We start from the raw sequence: 20,937 nt of genomic DNA, 5'->3' as shown, positions 1-20,937 counted from the left end.
ACTCTGGGAGACAAGATATAATCTGTCCTCAGTGTAGTTATGATTAACTTAGAAAGACAGAACTAAGCATTTTATAATATCTAAATAATGTTACACAGGTTGCTATGAATAAACACTCTCTTCAAATTATATATTTGATAAAGCCTTAAAACAACAACAAAATTGGGGCATGTGGGTGGCTCAGTTGATTAAGCATGTGCCTTTGGGTGGGTCATGCTCCCTGGGTCCTGAGATAGAGCCTCAGTTGTCTCCCTGACCAGCTGGGAGTCTGCTTGTCCCTCCCCCTCTGCCCCTCCCCCACCCCCTCTCCTGCTCTCTCTTACAAATAAATAAAATCTTAAAAAAAAAAAAGGAAGCAATAGAATTTAGGGTATATAGGTAAAGATGGTTAACATGGACAAAAATCATGCAGTGGATGCAGTAAGACATGAACAAAGGCATTGAGGCAAGCATGGCCGACTGGGAGATGAGTGGTCGGCATGACACTAAGGATCATATTAGACTAAAGCATCACATGCCCACGAGGCTGGTTTGAAAACTGCATGTGGTAATACAGAAGGCACAGTGGTTAGTAGCTCTGGAAACATATTTCCTGGTTTCAAACTGCTCTCTCATTAATTCACTGTCTGACATGGAGCAATTTGTCCAATCTCTGTGACTCAGTTTTCTCCTACATAGAAATAGGGATAATGGTGCTTTCTAGCTCACAAAAGTGTTGTGAGGATCAACTGAATTTATACAGGTTTCTAAATGCCAGTATCTGGCATTGAGAAAGCTAAGTGTTAGCTACTGTAATTATCTGGTATTTTATAATAAGTTGTTAAATGCATGTAGCAGGGAATCAGAACTTCCCTCATACTTTAATGGCAATGTGAGGACAACTGTAAATTCTTTCCTCCCTAAAATTAATAAAAATGTTTGAGGAATGATCAAAATCAACTTTTTCAGAACTCCAAAAACTAATGAAATCTTACAGCAATTTTAGATTACTTATTCAAGAAAAAAAAGCAGTGAAATATCTATCAATATTTTAGCGAGGTATTTTTTCTTAAACTGACAAGTAGACCTTAAAGTTTACATGGAAATGAAAAACATTTAGAATTGGAAAAACACTTGAAAAATAAGAGTAATGTTGCTTTCTGATTTCAAAAATTATTGAAAGTTACAGCCTGAAAGCAATGTCGTGCTGGAAGATAGGTACATAAAGCAATAAAACTACTACATGTCCAACAATAAATCCCTATATTTGTGCTCAACTGATTTTTGACACAGATGTTGTAGTATTTCATTGGGGAAAGATAGTCTTTTCAACAAATGATGCTGTGACAATTGGATATCCACATGTAAGATGAACTTAATACTTCATCTCACATTATACACAGACATTAACTTACACTGGGTCATAGATTTAATTGTCACAGTTAAAACAAATAAACCTTTAAAAGAAAACAAGAAAACCTTTGAATCCTAATTAAGTAAACATTGCTTAGATATGATATCATATGCATGGTCCCTAAAAGAAAAATAATTGATAAACTGGATCTCACCAAAATTCAAAACTCTTTTTTTTTAATAATTTTTTATTTTTTATAAACATATATTTTTATCCCCAGGGGTACAGGTCTGTGAATCACCAGGTTTACACACTTCACAGCACTCACCAAAGCACATACCCTCCCCAATGTCCATAATCCTACCCCCTTCTCCCAAACCCCCTCCCCCCAGCAACCCTCAGTTTGTTTTGTGAGATTAAGAGTCACTTATGGTTTGTCTCCCTCCCAATCCCATCTTGTTTCATTTATTCTTCTCCTACCCACTTAAGCCCTCATGATGCATCACCACTTCCTCATATCAGGGTGATAATATGATAGTTGTCTTTCTCTGCTTGACTTATTTCACTAAGCATGATACGCTCTAGTTCCATCCATGTTGTCGCAAATGGCAAGATTTCATTTCTTTTGATGGCTGCATAGTATTCCATTGTGTATATATACCACATCTTCTTGATCCATTCAAAACTCTTTTAATTCAAAAAAGAAAAAGTATTAAGAAAAATAAAAATGTAATCAATGGCCTGTGAGAGGATACTTGAGAAACACATATCTTATAAATGGCTTGTATCTAGAATTTGCAAATAATTCTTATGGTTCAATTATAGGAACACAACATCATTGAAAAGTGAGCAAAAAATATAAATAATCACTTCATCAAAGACAATATAAGAATGGCTAATAAACAAATGCAATGTGCTGAAATGGAAGGAAAATTAAACCTACAATTTGATGCTATTTAATACTTACTAAAATATTTATAATAAATCAGACATTAGCAAAAGCTGGTGAGGATATAGAGTAATAAACTCTCATACATTGCTGGTAGGAGTGTAAAATGGCGCAGTCACTAGAAAAAATTGGCAGTTTCTAAAAATGTTAAACATGGGGGCGCCTGGGTGGCTCAGTGGGTTAAGCCGCTGCCTTCGGCTCAGGTCATGATCTCAGGGTCCTGGGATCGAGTCCCGCATCGGGCTCTCTGCTCAGCAGGGAGCCTGCTTCCCTATCTCTCTCTCTGTCTGCCTCTCTGTCTACTGTGATCTCTCTCTGTCAAATAAATAAATAAAATCTTTAAAAAAAATAAAAATAAATAAAAAAATAAAAATGTTAAACATGAAACTACCATATGACCCGCATTTTGACTAGTAGCTATTTAACAAAAAGAAAGAAAGAAAGAAAGAAAGAAAGAAAGAAAGAAAGAAAGGTAAGAGAGAGAGGGAAGGAAGGAAGGAAGGAGGGAAGGAAAGTACCTGATGGTGAATGTTAGTAAGAGCTATGTTCATCATAGCCCCAAACTAGAAATAATCAAAATACAACGAGTGGAGAGATAAAATGACGTGTATCCATACCATGGAATATTATTCATCAGTGAAAGAAAATACTGTCACATGCTATGTCCCAAGTATGTTAAGTGATCATATGCAAGAGATCATCTATAATTCTATTTATATGGTATACTCTGAAAAGACAAATGTGTAGTGACAGAAAATAGATTAGTGGTTGCCTGAGGCTGGAGGTGAGATGGGGATTAACTAAATGGATGTGAGGAATTTTACTGAGGGTATGAAAATGTTCTAAAACTAACTTGCAGTAATGGTTAAACCACCCAGTAACATTAATAAAAATCATTGAAACTGTATATGAAAAATAGATTGGTTTTTATCTTATGTAAAAAATACCTAATAAAATGGCTTAAAATGTAATGTTTTAATAAAGTTTATAGAAGGATATACAAGCCAGATATAAGTTTAATTATATGTATCCTTGTATCTTGATATAATTTTAAAATATGCACAACATTATAACTTAATTTATCACATTTAATCTCATATAACCCAGTGAGATGGAAATAATAGCTATCTAAATATCCTTGGTAAAACTGATAATTAAAATAGAAATAAATATAGACTCTAATGTTTGAAACTTGTTACCTGTACCTGGGTTTTAGTGCTATCTGGATGGAATTGGATCAAATTGGAGCTTATTTGGGGATATGAATTAAAATAATATTATATTTAATATTTTCTGTGTGAACATGCAAGGAAAATAGCTATATCTCAAAGACATTGCTTTAAAAATTAATAAAAATGTCAAATTAAAGTCAATACTTATTTAATTAGGTATATAAAGTATTCTAATATTTTTTAGAGCTCTCTTTAGCACTTTCTAACTCTTTACTAGATATGATTTCCTCACAAAAGAGTAAAAGGATTTAACAACATAAAACATGAAAACACATTAAGGTATGTTTAGACTGAATGTTGTACAGATCTCAGCAGGGATATCTATATTTTATTTTATTTTTTTTAAAGATTTTATTTATTTGGAAGAGAGAGATGATCACAAGTAGGCAGAGAGGCAGGCAGAAAGAGGAGGAAGCAGACTCCCCACTGAGCAGAGAGCCCAATGTGGGGCTTGATCCCAGGACCCTGGGATCATGACCTGAGCCAAAGGCAGAGGCTTTAACCCACTGAACCACCCAGGTGCCCCGGGATATCTATATTTTGGTTTTGCTTTCAAAAGTCAAAGTGTGAAATCAAAGCCACTTTGATTCTATTTTGATAATTAATTCTATAAAATTTGATGAAGATACTGCTGATAATACAAGCTTTTAAATTGAGATACTGTTTTGGAAGCAACATAAAATTTCAGTGGGACAGTGGACAAAGACAAACACTCATGCAAGATTTCAAAATTAAATTGAGGTAGGTAGTTATATTTTATTACATTACATTACATTTTGAATGATAGAGATTAATATCTATAAGTTATAAATTTTGTCTTGAGATTGGAAAAATAAGAGAATTCTATAAGATTCAGGCATTTTTTTCTCAGTGACTGCAGTAGAGTGAATTAGATTTTTGTTCTATGCCATTTGAGAGAGCTTGCTGAATACAAATTTACTTTTTCTACATATCTCAGAAATGGAAAGGTTAAACTCTTCAAGATTTTAATGACTTTATAAATGGACCATAAATAATTACTAAAATGTTAATGTGAAATTAATAGCAAGCTAGGTGTTCTCAGTTCTTTAACTTTCCTCATTTATGATAGAAACATTTTTAGTGAGTATAATACTATTTGGAAAACTCATCCCTATTTTGGATTGTAAATGCAGACACTTCTTGTACTAAAGAAAATAATTATATCAAATTTTAGTTTAAAGTTAACTAAAAAATAAAAATTAGTATCCTTGTTCAGCAGAATTTTTTAAATGTTCCTAAGACTGTACTAATAGCATGAAAGAAGAAGAAACCAGAATACTGGATAGGATCTTTGTCTATAGATCAAATATTTACCCTAAAATGTATTAGCAACCATGTTTCTACATACTCTTGAACTTTTAGAACAGTTCATACTGTTAGAACAGCCAACATTCATTGGATATTTACTATGTAACAAAGTGGTATAATTGCTTTGCACTAATTCATAAATTCACTGGACAGAGGTTTATTTGATTTCTTCATGTACCAGAAAGTATTCTTGGGTTTAGAGATGCATGAGTAAAGAAAATTTTAAAAAAAGAAAAAAAAAGTGTAGGCATTCACGAAATTTAACTTCTGGTAGGGGAGGCAAAAGGAAAAAAGGTAAGCATAATTTCAAATCTAGGTTACTTTAATGCTGCCATTTTCATAATATTAGAAGGTGTAACTAAACTGTTGGGTCACTAATATCGGGCTGATAGTAATTATTAGATTCATCAAGATTTCTGTGATGTTAAAATATGAAGAAGAAACACAAAATTATACTGTGGACATGTTGAAATAGTAGGTAGATAGAATCAGAATGTGGTAAGGGCTATAGAAAATGGTACTTGGGATTGTAACAGGCATTTGGAGTATTGGAGGACCTGGAAATTTAGACGAGGCACTTAGGAACAGTATTATTTAATATAGGGTTTTCAGGAGTGTGGAGGCCAAGAAAAACAAGGCTGAACCCACCTCAGGTCTAGCCAGGTCTAGCCTTGAAATAAGTGCAGCCATCTTGGCCCCGACAACCATCTTAGGTCTCCATAACTGGTAAATGACCCCTGGTTCCAGGAAGACTGACCAAAGGATTTGAAAATAAAATACCATACCAAAAACCAATTAGGAATAGGATAGCTTAATGAAGTAATAACTCATGTCAGGAGTAGGATAGCTTGACATTGTAATAAACCATGTCAAAAATAGGATAGCTCAACACTGTAATAAATCACAAGGACATAGGGCTGGTGCTTGTGGCCCAATCACCTACTGCCACCCCTGCTCTGTCTTTAAAACTCTGACTGTAATCTGGTTTGGGGTCCAAGTCCCTACTCTGCTATGTCGGGTATACTTGGGCCCAAAAGCTTAAATTAAGCTTGCTGAATAAACTCTCGTGTGTTTTACATCAGTGTTGGCTCCTTGGTGGTCTCTCAGACGCAAAAACTCGGGCATAAAAAGGAGGAGAGAAAGTAAGCCATAAAATATTTTAAGAGAAAATGGTTCTAAACTCCAGGAAGAGCTAGTGCAAAAATCGGTTATGTCAAAGCAAATCCAGAATGCTTGGAGATAATGAGAAGGTAAAAACGTCTGAAGGGATGTAGACTAGGTAGAGAATAATGGAAGGAGGGTAAAATTCTGTAGGGCCTCAGACGCCATTACAAAGAGCTACTAGATGATTATGTCAGAAGATGTGACATGACCAGTTTCACAGGATCACTTTAATGTTCGCTTCAATGATGAATTGTAATAATGCAAAGGTCAAAGCATCGACATTAGGAGGATGTTAGTGCAAAAATCTAGGCAAGAATCCTAGACATTCAAGCCAAGGTTGTAGAAGATATATTTTGGAAGTAAAGCCAAGATTTCTTGGAAGAACAAACAAGAGTATCAGAAAAGTGTATGATGCAAGTTGATTGTAAAGGTATGAGCATTAACAACAGGAAGTTTCGTGATGAAAGTGCAAATCAGGAATCTAAATTACAAGAGCCAGTAATTCTAGCATAAATTTGCTGAGATTTTTATGAATAAATCATTGAAATAAGGTGTTTAAATGTATACCATTTTATTAGAATTAAAAATATTTTCACTTGTTTTTTAATTTATTGTTCTCTAATCAGCAGAGTGAACTCGTTTGTTTAATAATCATGCACATGCCTTGAATTATGAACTCCATGCTCAGAGAGTTTTCAAGGTTTTCTGTTGATAGTTTTTTTTCCCCTTAATTTAGAGAAATGCTCCATGTATTACATAAGTTACTTTATGAAATGTTTGTTGCAGTATTGACTTGTTTACACACAATTTTTATGCTTTTAAAAAGGTATACATATTCAATTTTTTACATAGACAAATTTATTGAGTAGTTGCACTGTTTAATTTTATATATTTTTAGGTTTTATCTATTCTTCAATCAGAAAAATTAAGCCACCTTTATTGCACTATTTTTCATATTTCACAATTTATTGTTTCATAAACATGTAAATTTATAATAATATGATGAAGACCTCTATGAACATCTTTGCATTAATTTCTTCTGGCTGCTATAATAAAGAATCATGCATTTTGTGGCTTAAAACTATATAGATTTATTATTTTATGGTTTTAAGGCTGGAAGTCCATGATAGGTTTCACCACACTCCATGATAGGTTTCACCACACTCCCTCTGGAGGCTCTAGGAAAGAACCCAGTTGTTTGCCTTTTTCAGCTTCTGGTTGTTGTTCTTGTTTCTTGGCTCATGGCCAGATATGGTATGACCTTTTCTCCCCTGCTTCCATGGTTACATGGGCTTCTTTCTCATTTCTCTCCAAAATTCCCTCTATAACCATTTTATAAGGACACTTGTGATTACATAGGGCACACTCTGATCATCCCGGATGGTCCAACCATATCGAGACCCTTCAGTTAATCACATCCGCAATGTCCTAACACTACAGAAGATCACACTCATAGGTTCCATGTTGGGAGCCATGGGACCTGGTCGAGAGTATTGCCTCACTAGGTTAAGGTTTGAACTAATGCAGGACTAACCCTGCAGAGGGCGGGATCACCCTGCAGGCAACTGCCAGGAAGACAGATAGCCCCGCAGATAAGCATGGTCTGTTACTCTCTTGCCTTTTCCTCTGATCCCTTATCTCTCTTAAACAAAGAGTTCCTTGCTAATCTGCTGCGAACATTTCTCAGGCTTGTGGGCCGGAGCAACCCCAAGGAGGTAAATTATTCTGTACCTAGGACTATAGAGACCTTTAAATATGTCCCACAATAGACGGTTTCCTCCCTAGGTTGATGTTTGTCCATGGCTTTCACAAGCCAAGCCGTTAAAATACACCCTGCCTCCTGCAAAGGTAACGCCTTCTCATTCCTACTGCTCTCCCATATACTTCGTGTCTTCAGATAGCTTCTGGTTTTCCGTTAACTTATCTCTTGCTTTCCTACAGTTCTTTATTATCTAGATTATCCCTAAAGTTCCTCGTTTTCCATTAACCTATACCTTTTCTTCCTACAGTTCTTTATTATCTAGTTCATCCCAATAGCTTCTTGTTTTCCATTAACCTATATCTTCTTTTCCTGAAGACCCCAGAACAAGTTACCAAACAGCACATATTTGTGCTACGTCCCATGGCTTTCTGAGGAACATGATTACTCAAGAAGCAAGACCCTGTCCCCCATCCCTGGCGCCAGTCTGTACCCTTATAGCTTAACTAAAATAACATGTGCTAAACAAAGAGAAATTATTTGATGAGTGCTGAGTTCTTTAATGTACTTTGCATTAATGTGAACCTCCTGCCCCCATTAAACTGCCAATATAAGAAGCTCGATAATCCAATGGAGATTTCTGACTACTGCCCAGAACTTGCTGTGTGGCTTTGCTCGCCGACACCACTCCTTCTTGAGGGACATCTGGACCTGCCAGGGCTGGACCCCAGCAGTTCCAGGAATTAGGACCTGGATATCTTTTGGGGCCAATATTCAGCCTACTCCAATCATCTTCTTAAGGAAGGGGGGAAAAAACAAACAGGAAAAGAAAGATCAATAGATTGAAGAACTCTAGACCAATCACATCTAACTCTTTTATCCGCATTTAATTTAATTAAATGATGTAAAGTAAACATATGAATTAATTATTTTCTGTCAATAACCAATTTTCCAGAAATTTGAAAAAAATAATTGCTTGTTTTCCCACTATTTTGGAATGCCATCTCTGAAACAAATAGGAATACTTGCCTAGTGTTCTTTTTATTTTTTTTTATTTTTATTTTTATTTTTTAAGATTTTATTATTTGACAGACAGAGATCACAAGCAGGCAGAGAGGCAGGCAGAGAGAGAGAGGAAGAAGCAGGCTCCCTGCTGAGCAGAGAGCCTGATGCGGGGCTCGATCCCAGGACCCTGGGACCGCGACCTGAGCCGAAAGCAGAGGCTTTAATCCACTGAGCCACCCAGGCACCCCTCTTTTTATTTTTATAGCATAGTTTGGGCATGGAATTTCTTTTTAAAGATCTTATTTATTTATTTATTTATTTGATAGATCACAAATAGGCAAAGAGGCAGGCAGAGAAGAGGGGGAGGCAGGCTCCCTGCTGAGCAGAGAGCCTGATGCGGGGCTCGATCCCAGGACCCTAAGATCATGACCTGAACTAAAGGCAGAAGCTTTAACCCACTGAGCCACCCAGGTGCCCCTGGGCATAAAATTTTAAGTCAAAGATCTGACTAAGACTTTTTCCAGGCTTGGTCTTTTTTAAATTCCATAGGCTCCTGACAGTCTAGAAAACTTGCTAATTACAATGAAGAGGACATTTTGTCTTTACTTGCCTTTGCTGCTAAACTTTTATCTGTTGAAGTAATTTTCCCTTTCTGTACTGCAGTTGGAAATGTTACCCCTTCTTTAAATCTCAACTGACATGATGTCTCTTATTCCTATTGCTCTGTAGATGCCTCACCATTCTCTTCTATGCTGCTAGAAGCATGTAAGCACTTATTTTACTTTGCTTTTTATTAAAGTTAAAAAATGATGCTTTAGGTTAAAAAATGCACCTTAGTTCGCTTCGTATTTGTTTAAATTTCAAAAAAAAAATGCAGGCTAAGTAAGAAATTATAAGAATATTGATTTTCCTTGTTATATCTTATTTTCCTCAACCATAAAATGAACCATAAAATGATGCAATTAATGATCCTTACAGGTGGTGGTATTGTAAAGAATAAATGAAATAATCCACATGAAGCATTTTACCAGGTACCTGGAAAAAGCAAGCTTTCAGTAAACACTAGCTATTCCTCTATTCTTTTCTACATTTACTTTTAACATTATTTAAATTATTTAGATTATGACCTTCATAATGCCAGGGCTCACGGAAATGATTTCCCAATTCTCAGATACCACTTACTTTCTTAACTTATATTCAATCTCACTAATACTCATATCCTTTTAGCTTGTCCATCCTATAAAATAATCATACTTTAAAAAACACAAAATTTCTGCTGCTTCCTGGGTGGTTCAGTCATTAAGTGTCTGTCTTCAGCTCAGGTCATGATCCCAGAGTCCTGGGACTGAGCTCCACATTGGGTTCCCTGCTCAGCAGGAAGCCTGCTTCTCCCTCTCCCACTCCCACTCCCCCAGCTCATGTTTCCCTCTCTCACTGTATCTTTCTCTGTCAAATAAATAAATAAAATCTTAACACACACGCACATACACATACACACACGAAATTTCTCTATTCTTTTTCTATCTTTATATGGCTTTTTCATGTCATGTAACTTCCTTGTTTCGAAGCGTCTCACTGTCAATACGCTTACCCAATAAATTATGACCCATGATCACTTTTATTCATTCAGGAAAAAAATATATAATTCTGCAGTCTAAATGCAGGCTAAAATTTAGTTTATCACACAAACCCTTTGCCTAAACAAACACACTTTGCAATCGACTACCCTATTTATTTTCTAAAATAAATGCATTCAGGAAGTAAATTCCAAAATTGTGTTCCATCTTTAGACAAGTATTTACAAACAAGTTTTCTTGCTGAATGAAAATACCATGTTGGCTGGTTGAATTTTTACTCCTAAATAATTATGACTTTTTTTTCCCAAAAATCATACTGAATTAATTGACTATTTTATTGCCATAGTCAAATATACTGCCAACCTTACTTCTTCATCATAAGTCCTTCTAAATCATCCTATTTTTGTCCACAAGTACACTTTGCATATTTCTTTTTGATTAATTTTCAGGCAAAATATATATCATTTGCAAAATTTTCTGTCTTTTTTTTTTTTTTTTTTTTGCTTTTGTTTTTCCAGTGTGGGTTAAAAGGAAAAAAGAAAAATCCTTGTACCAATCAGTCAGCTCCAAGTATCATATAACTTCTATAACTAAAAAGTACAGATAATTTGCTTGTTTTTCCAGAGAAGTGGGCAGGGAGCCAAAGCTCACAACCAAAATTAGTTCCCAATTTAGTGTTCGATGTCATTTCACAAGGACTGGAATGAAAAATGAGACATTGGACATGTTAACTCTGAGGAAAATTATCACTTCACCTTGTATAGGGCGTCTTTACAGGATGAAATCAGAGGAGATAAATCATCTTGTCCTGTGACAGATCTGCCTGTCATCTAAGGGAAAAATGTCCCATAGTGAGGGGGCAGGCACTGTCTGCGTTTCCCTCAGGTTATGACCAGGTATATTTTATGCCTCAAAATAATCATAGAAATTTGGAAATAGAGATGATGTATGCAGGACACACTTACCAAGTCAGTTTTTCCCAATGACATTTTAAGTGTATGTATATAAGTACAAATAGAAATGCATACATATTTGTGAACTGCATATATCCTTGAAATGGTTACTGAGTAAAGAAGACATTTACTGAATGCTTACCACGATCAGGCATCAGAGTGGCCTGGGATGATCAACCCAAATGAGAGCAAATGTCCAAGTAGGAGGCAGGGGGTGTTTTGTCCTCCAAATCTTCCTCGGAAAGCAGGAAATCCGCTTATATTTAAATACTTACAAAGCTGCTGATATTAAAGTCCCTCATATACCTTATTTTGAAATCTAAAGTACTTTTGGGAAAAGATACATTAACTAGAAATGATATCACCCCAAATTATTATTATTTTTTTTTTACATATAAAGATCACCTCAGGGAAATATGAACAACAGAGGCAAAAATATTTTATCCAGATTTTGTGTTTATTCCTGTGTTATGGTATCACATCTAAGAGTTTTGGTTGCTGTTATAAACAAGTATTTTTTTAAGTCATAAAGAAGCACTAATGGGGAATTTGAATACAATTCTTCAACACTAATAATTAGCCTAACAATGAATGGGTCTTTGTAGCTTGAGATAAATGTTTGATGGCCTCAGCATTTTTTTAAAAGAGCTGTATCTCACATTTTTCAAGGAGGTCCACATCAAAGTTTCTAGATAACTCCAAAGTAGTTCTAAATGTAATAATGTAAAAGGGGTATATCTCTGCTAACAACTAAAAAAACCCCAAACTCTAGTATTATAAAGATAAGTATTATAAAGTATTATAAAGATAAAGCTATGCTGTGAGGCCTCTAAAGAAAGTATTTATTTTCTTCTAAAAACCTATTCCAGTATGGTTGAAAAAAAATTCTTTGGAAATCATCTAATCATCTCATTTAATAAGCACTCTATCACTTTATATTTTTGATCACTTGATGTTTGTGAAAGTATATCTTAAAATAAAATTTTCTGAATAATGTCCCCACCCAAACCTTTACATAATTCTTTAAAAATCATACAATTTTGAATACTGAATAATATATTTATAATGAATAAATTAAAATATCCTTCCAAGGAAAGCCAAATGTGATCATTTTATCTGTGGTTTTCTATAAGGTTTCATTATATCTTTTCTTTAGCTCACAGTAATATTATAATGGGGCTCATTGTTCACACTTTCGTTCATATGCATGCATTGAGCACATCCTCTTACCTGAGCTGGGCACTAAGTGTACACTGTAAACAAAGTAGACAGGTCAACGAGTTTTAGTGGCCCTAGATTTTTTTCATACCGTTGATTGTTTAGGACTATTGTAACCTTAATGTTAGTGTCATATGAGTCAGACAAAGGAAAGTACACAGGACCAAATAGGTTAGCAGAAAAAAGAAAGTGATAAGAGATGCTTAAAAGCTAAGACAGGCCATTAGCACAGGAAAAGAATGCTACTAGTTTCAAAGAAAATAATCTGGATTTAGTAATTATGTTAATTTCTATGCAACTGATGGAGGGACAATTTAAAAACTACCACAGAGACTCACTTGGAGAAAATACACTAGCTGGTTCTCTGTTGTCTAAAGGTACCAAAAACTGCACCTGACTGCATTCAAACATTCATTTTTTTTCCTCATTAAATTATTCATCAAAAATTTATTGGGCACCCTCTATCTATCTATCAGGTATCCTTCTATTTCATGGGTATAGAGTGATAAAACAAATTACAAAGAATTCCTTGTCCTTAGTGAGCTTATATCCTACTGGAAAAACAATGATAATAAATATACCATATATTTACATTATAGTCATGTACCTGCAAATCTATGTATAGGTATGTTTAGTATACATATCACATATAGATATGGATAGTATATTATCTATATCTATATTTCTATATATCTCTATGGGAACATAGAATAATAATAAAAAAGAAAACTGGGATATGAAATGGCAGGAGAGAAAGAAGAGAGAAGTTTTATAAGTGATTTCTCATTCATTATTTTAAAATCAAAGCTTCTTTCCTAGCTATCTTGAACCTGATGTTTCACATGTTCCCTGTTCTTCAAACACCACACTCTTCCCCCACCCCCATGCTTTTTTTAAATAATTTTTTTTTTTAAGATTTTGTTTATATTGGGAGAAAGAGCCCAAGAGCCAGGGGCAGGGGAAGGGTAGGAAAAGGGCAGAGAGAGAGAGAAAATATCAGTTGGACTCCATGCTGAGCATAGAGCCTGACAGAGGGCTCAACCTCATGACCCCGAAATCATGACCCTGAGATCATGACTCTTGAGATCATGACTTGAGCCAAAAGGAAGACTTGGGTACTTAAATGACTGAGCCATCCAGGCACACTTCTCTTATACCTTTACATCTATTGCTCTATGTACTTGGATCCTATTCCCAAGCTTCTTTAAATTGAGATTTAAAACCCCCTGACTTTTGCTTCAAAGCCTGGCTTAATATGATGCCCTCCATAATACATTTATTTTTTTATCTACACTTTTCACTCAATGAAACACATTATAATCTTCATGATCTCTATGATCACATTGGTTTTCTATTATGATAATTTCCCAATTTACTCTTCAATATTAAACAAACTTTCTTTTTTTTTTTTTTAATTTTTCGTAATATGAATTGCCTAACATCATCAAGTTCTCTGGCCGATGTTTTTTCTTTCAATTAAGTCACCTCTAGTTCAATGTCAATTAGTTGGAGAAGCTGGTTTTCTGTTTAAAAGATAACACTTTTACCCCAAAATTTACTGTAGGCTAACATTATGGTTCTGAAACCTGTAACAAGGGAAAAGGACTCAGGATACAGAAGATTCCCCTTAGAATGAGAAGGGAAAACTTACTGTTTTCATTTTTTAAAACAGATCATGATTGTATATTTGTGGTAAAACTCGAATGGTACTATGGATATTGAAAAGAGGCTTTTTGGGGGGGGCACAGAAGCACTGGTATAAAATTTACTTTCAAAAGCAAGATAATTAATATATAGCATATTGAAGCCATTTATGAGTATTATGAGCAAAAGCAATTATTAGTAGAAGTTAGCAATTAGTAGACTTTAGGCTGCATTTGCATACATACCAGCTTGGCGGGGTGGGGGATTGCTGTGAATTTAAATAGCATCTTTAGGAAATGGGATTAATGTTAATATAGAGTAAAGGTACACTTGCTTTAAGAGTGCTTTTTATACATAATGTTTAAGCAAAAATTATAGTACTTTGTATCACTGCAAGTAGTGTTTCCCTGGCAGTTTATCTTTTTGCCTTAGAAAACACACCATTCTAATCTAAAGTCCGTCTGTTCAGTAGACTGATATAAAATGCAGATTCGGTCATTATACAATTTTGTTTAAAATAGATCTTTGGTTTTTCCAAATCTCAGGAAAATTAAAATTTCTATCCTTCAGTGCCTATCAGGCACTGTGACACTTTTGCACCCATCTCACCAATGCATTTCTTGTCAATGTCAGAAAAGCAGTTTTCTTTCCAGTTTACTAATGTATTTTCGGGTATTCATACTTTTGCAGAATCTATTCCCTAGGCTTGTAAGGCATATTCTCATGCGTTATTAAGGTTTATCCAATTCCATATATTTTAATATCAGCTGATGTTTTATTTCCTTCAAGATTAGCAAACTGTCTTCCACATTAGCAGTCTGCCAAATCCAGGCTGTATAATCAAACTCCCCAAGTATCCAAGTATTTTGTGTAATCTTAATTTGATTTTTGTCACAAGTACAATTTCTATATTATACTTGCATATTTACTTGTCTCTCTCCAGTATTGTTACTTGATATGCCATAACCCCAGTTTGTTATTTTTGGTATATATATATATATGTGTGTGTGTGTGTGTGTGTATACACTTTTGGATTCATGATTCAGTTCCAGCCCAGAGATTTTAATTAACTCAGGCTTAAATTAAGCCTGAATCATGAATTTAAAAGAAAGATTCAAGAGAAAAAAGAAAGGAAGACCAAAGAAGTATTTGAAAATATAACTTTGTACCCAAAGTTTGAAATCAGTCTCCTGAAGGGAATTCTGTAATCCTAATACATTGCTTTATGTTTCTGGAACATTACAAGAAAAGAGAAGAAAAAATGGGGAAAAAAAGGTAAGTCTTCTATATAAAAATCAACTTAATCATGCCTCAGGTGAATTAAAGATATTCAAAATATTGTTATCAACTTATTTCTCACCTTCATTAGAAACTCTGTGACCAAAGGTACTTAACATCCTTGTTGTTCTCAAATGTATCTTAATAAGACATTATAACAAAGAACAACATAATATTTGGTGAGACATAATGGGATAAATTTGTCCCATAGCTAAGGGGACTCTTAGACCCAGGTAGAAGCCTTCCACCCTGCCCCAGAAACCACATAGCTCTAGGTAGGCAAGCATTCACAGGTCTCTAGTCCTATCATCTAAATTCTCATTTCTCTACTTCTCACCAAAAGTCACCTGTCTTCAGTCCCATTCTCCCAGAGTTCTGTCTCTGCTTTGGTTTGGAGTTTATGGAATAAACAGAAGTAAATTATACTGAAGATCTATGGGGGCTACATTCCTTATCCTACTGTGTATCATCTCCCATTTATATTTGTAAAAAAAGAATTTCTGGCATTAGGGGAACTTAACAGGAATCAATGATACCAGAAATAACAATTTGGGAATGAGACAGGCTGTTGAGTTCTTTAAAAAAAAAAAAAAAAAAAAAATTCCAAGTTCATAATCAGCTAGACTATACATATGCCCACAACTAAATGTCATTTGAATGTTCTTAATTACCTATGTCTTTAGGAAGAAAGAGATCACTTTTAAATCACATATTTATAGTTTATAGAATTATTTAGTGTTTCACATGACTGGGTAGCATCCTTTCTGCAGGGCACCATTGCTTGGTATTCGGTTTGGCAAAAGAGGAAAGCATAGCAGGTCGAGCAACGAAGTGGTAGGCATCTTTTAGCCACCTTATAGAAGCTAAATTTAATTTAATTCTAATATAGGAAACAGTAAAATGTCTCAATTAACTTAGCATTGAGTAATTAAGAATATGAATATTTTTAATATAAAAAGCACCAGGATCCATTTTATAAAAGTTGTTTAAATATAATAACAATCAACATAATAATAGATTATCACACAGAAGGCATGCAGAGCATACTAATAAATGACAAAATGTAATCAGAACATAATGAGCATAATAATGTAGGCTTGAATGTTTTAAAATTAGGAACATAAATTCATTTCTTAACATATCATAAAACTAACACATTCCACAATGTTGCCATTGGTTTATCTCTTACTTTTGTTGGGGGAAAAAAAAAATCCAGCATTGTAATACTTAATTACAGCTATTTAATAAACATTAAAACAGAAAAAAATGACTTAATTCTCTTTTGATGAAGTCACAATATTACAAAAGTACAGCATATCTCTTACAGATGGAAAATGAAAAAGAAAAAATTGCATTAAACCCTGGAATGAAATCTATAATCCTTGGATTACAATGCATTATGTGTCAGAACTTGAGCAATAATTTGGTTTGTTGAAAATATATGAAATTAAGAGAAAACTGCCTAAGTCTACTGCACATTTTAACTGTTAGTATTTCACTATAGACTTCAAGAAAGACATTATTAGTTTGCTTGCTTGTTGATTTTTTAATGTTCTCAAAAGTACTGTAGCCAGGTCATTACCATTTCCTTTGGCATCTGGTAATCATATATTTTAGCACTAAGGTCATTTTGCCACTGCCAGCTCTTATTAGCTCCTAACACTGTTGGTTTTTTTTTTGTTTTGTTTTTTTGTTTGTTTGTTTGTTTTTATTCACACGTCTCAGTTCGTGTTCTTCAATGAACTACTACAATTTAAAGCTCTAACCTAATGGCTCTCCTGTGGTACAGGCCAGCTTGCCCAAACATTAAATGGTCTTGAAATCAGATAAATATTTGTTAAAATTATTAATCCAGAAAATAGCTTTTAGTCACTTACATTCCAATCAGTAAACTGAATTCCCTAGCGAAACACTGTATTAAGTGAAAATGTATTCCACTTGCCTTGTCACTCACAGCCTCCCATTCTGCATTCAAAAGGCTAAAATTTCATTATCAAAAATTCTTGCCAAGTAAACAGCCTAGACTTCATATTATTTAAATTGCATATGCTGGGTAAAAATAACTGGTAGAGAGAATCTGGGCAAAGGACTCTCCGGGTACTTGAGAAAATACTTGATTCTATTGGTCGTATCCTGTGACAGCTTTTTTTTTGCTTTTTTTTTTTTTTAAGATTTATTTATTTATTCGACAGAGAGAGAACACACACAAGCAGGGACAGCTGAAGCAGAGGGACAGGGAGAAGCAGGCTCCCCGCTGTGACAGTTTAAATATATGACTTGCCAACAAATTCCAACTTCTTCCTTTCTTCTCATTATTACAGATTTTTTTAAGTAAAAGGCAGCCTGAAACATTTCCTTAGAGTACATTTCTGGCCACTACTCCTTTTTAATCCCACTATTTTATAATTAAGGACATGTAGCCCCTGCATTAACTCTTCTGGGGCTGGGCGCTGTCCTGTGTCTTTTAGAGATCAGCTACTCAGGAAAAACGACTTTTATCCCTAGAAGCCATCTGCTGAGCACTCTCTGCCAGAGTCAGGGGAGTCTCTGTGCCTCCAGCTCAGGTCTGGTGCTCATTTCTGTGAGGCTTGTGGCTGTTGAGGCCCCGAAAACCTACTCCAGATTCTGCATGGCACGTCAGGAGCATTAGGCTCTAGACTAGAGATTTGAGCATCAGCAGGTTTGTTCACAACCATATTAATGGGGCAGAACAATTCCAGACCACAACTTCCTTTACCCAGAATTGGAAACTGTAATAGAAACCAAAGATGAGTTTACACCTGAAGTTGTCAAAATAGAAAATGAATCAGAAATTATGGGGAGCATGAGTGAAAGCCCCCGACGGAGAATGGCATTCCATGGCAAAACATGAATCCAAAGAAGATGAATTTTCCAGAAGTTTAAAATAGCCCTTAAGCCGGAACAGTTTCTCAGATATGGCAAAGGGACCGCACCCATCTGGATCTCTGGTGAAAATATCCCTCAAGGAGAGGTTATTCCATATTTTCTGTGGTGAAAAGAAAATATCTGAATTCCAGGTCATGCCTCAGCTGCTCAACTCCCTAAAGGCCGACAGGCTGGGCAAGAGTGTCAGTCGTGGTGTCCTGGTTGTGTTCACCTGTGCTGAAAGCCGTAGACTGAGGATTGGCAACACAGAGGAATTTGTTTGGAAGAAAGATACAACAAATACACCCTCAAGACAATGTGGTGATGCCTTACGAATGCTGATCACATCTTAGACCTTGAAATTCCATTTCTAGAACTTTATCCTAAGGAAATAATTATACCAGAGACAAAGGTACAAAGATGTTGTTTAAGGTGAGTTTACAATGTATAAATATTAGCGAGACAAAAATGTCCAGTGACAAGCAAGTAAGTAAATTTTTAAACGGACACCAAAATACTCATAGTATTTTCATATCTTTGTAAAAGTGCTTATGCGTGTGTGTGTCCACAGAAATTTGGAAAGATACATGCTTAATGGGAACTAGTTAACTATGCATGGCAGGATTGAGTGAAATAATCATTTTACCGGTGTATTTGTTTCTTTCTACAATAAAAATGAGTTAATTGCCCAACTAAGACAAAAAAAAAAAAAGTACATTTAGCTACAGCATTTTAGATTTCAAGTAATAGAAGAGAAAATAACTTGAGCTAGCTTAAGGAAAAGAGGGTATTTTTTGAAGTACAGAGCGATGTTTGATATCAGGACAGAAATGCAGCTGAGCCTTAGGAAAGACGGTAAACCAAACAAGGAGAGCTATCCAAAACACAGACTGTGTGAGTTTTCTTTGGTTTTTCATTTCTAAATTTTCTGAGTTGTCTGCATTCATCTTTTCTAGCACAGCTGTGTTCCCTATTAGTGCACATGATGAAAACAAAGAAGGGACGCTTGAGTGGCTCACTAGGTTAAGCATTTGTCTTCAGCTTAGGTCATGATCCCAGAGTCTTGGGACTGAGTCCCATATTGGACTCCTTGCTCAGCAGGGAGCCTACTTCTCTGCCTGCTGCTACCCTTGCTTGTGTGCTCACTCGCTCTCTCTCCTTCTAAAAAATAAATAAATAAAATCTTTTTAAAAAATAAAACAAATAATGACACAAATAAATAAATAAATAAAGCCACCCAGTTTTAGGCAAGTAAAGATTATTTTTTATCTTTCTCTCCCTTGGTCTGAATCCTAAATTTCTGGGGCGGGACTGAGCATCATGAGTCAGGGGTTCCTTCATTGAACTTCCACCAATGGGGTCAATTTCACACCTACAAAGCATACCTCATTGTAGATGTAAACATATGCTTATAGAGTTGATTTACTTCTTGACCAGAACTGGGCATAGAAAATGGGGATCCATTTTCTGGGTGTAAATTTATACTCTTAGAATGAAAGAAACTTGGAAATCAACATATTTATCAAAGAAAGACACAGAAAAAATGGGACCATTGAAAATACAGCCATGTGTAAACTGCAGATCTTACTATCAGTTAAACTTTCATTCACATACTGACTCTGCCATTTTATAGGGGTATGGTCTTGTGAATAACATTTAATTTCTTTGAGCACCATTTCCTCCATTGTAAAATAATATTTACCTAACAAAATCGTTTTGTGTGTTACATGGCAGGATGAATATAAGTGAGTTTTGCGCATATAGTATATCAATATAGTGAATTAATATGGCTAGTCCTGCTAATGGTTCAGGTCCCTACTCTGATGAAATCTTTTCAGAAAATCATTCCTCGATTATCTCACCCTTTACTCTCCTTTATTTTTCTCATTGCACATTTTATTGTTTAAATTATGTCATCTCTGTCTATATTTGTTTTTTAGCTATCTCTTCCATCAGACTGTAAAGTTCACGAGAGCAGAATTTTTCTCTCCATCGCTCACTAGTTTCACTTTCTGGAGCAATGTCTATTAGATGAAAATTTGTTTAATGATGGAAATGTATATTAAACACGAAACAGCCATTATATTTCAGTGAAATGTTAGAGCATATAGTCCAACTTTCAGATCTTTGAATATATTGTGTTGTGAACAAAGAAATATTCTTTCATTAAATGCTGAAAAAAAAAGATTCTGAAATTTTTCATGGGATTTCTTAAGGTTGTACATGTAAAAAGAATGTTTCCCAATGAAAGTGAAAAAAAATAAAGATTAGGAAAGTAAAAGAAGATTCAAAAGTATAGTTCATGTTTCCCATTATCCCAAAGATAAAAAAGTGGAATAAAATATCTAAAAATGCTCTCTTTACTTATCAAAAGGTACTTCTGGATGGTGATGATACGCAAAAAGTTTAATATTAATAGTTTAATGAACATTCTTTTAAAAAATATTTAATTTATTTATTTGAGAGAGAGGGTGAGAAATTGAGAGAGAGAAGCAGACTCCCCACTGAGCAGAGAGCCTGAGAAGGGGCTCAACCCCAGGATCCTGAGATCATAACCTAAGCCCAAGTCAGATGTTTAACCAACTGAGCCACTCAGGTGCCCCTAGTTTACTGAACTACATGGAGCATGTACAACATGGAGCATGTGGTACTGCCTTACAGAAGAATGAA

The 20,937-nt window shown here is 35.0% G+C and overlaps 1 pseudogene across 1 annotated transcript; it reads left to right on the top strand.

Annotated features, from left to right (window-relative positions):
• The first annotated feature begins 15,364 nt into the window (after window positions 1-15,364).
• Window positions 15,365-18,620, top strand: LOC309849965 (programmed cell death protein 2 pseudogene; annotated as a pseudogene). Its single transcript has 2 exons — window positions 15,365-15,378; window positions 18,091-18,620. The product of its transcript is annotated as a programmed cell death protein 2 pseudogene (transcript).
• The last annotated feature ends 2,317 nt before the right edge of the window (window positions 18,621-20,937 follow it).

The sequence above is a fragment of the Mustela nivalis genome, assembly GCF_964662115.1.
Source record: "Mustela nivalis genome assembly, chromosome: 16".
Lineage (NCBI taxonomy): Eukaryota > Metazoa > Chordata > Mammalia > Carnivora > Mustelidae > Mustela > Mustela nivalis.
The sequence above is the reverse complement of the archived record's forward strand: the minus strand, read 5'-3'. Positions and strand labels throughout refer to the sequence as shown.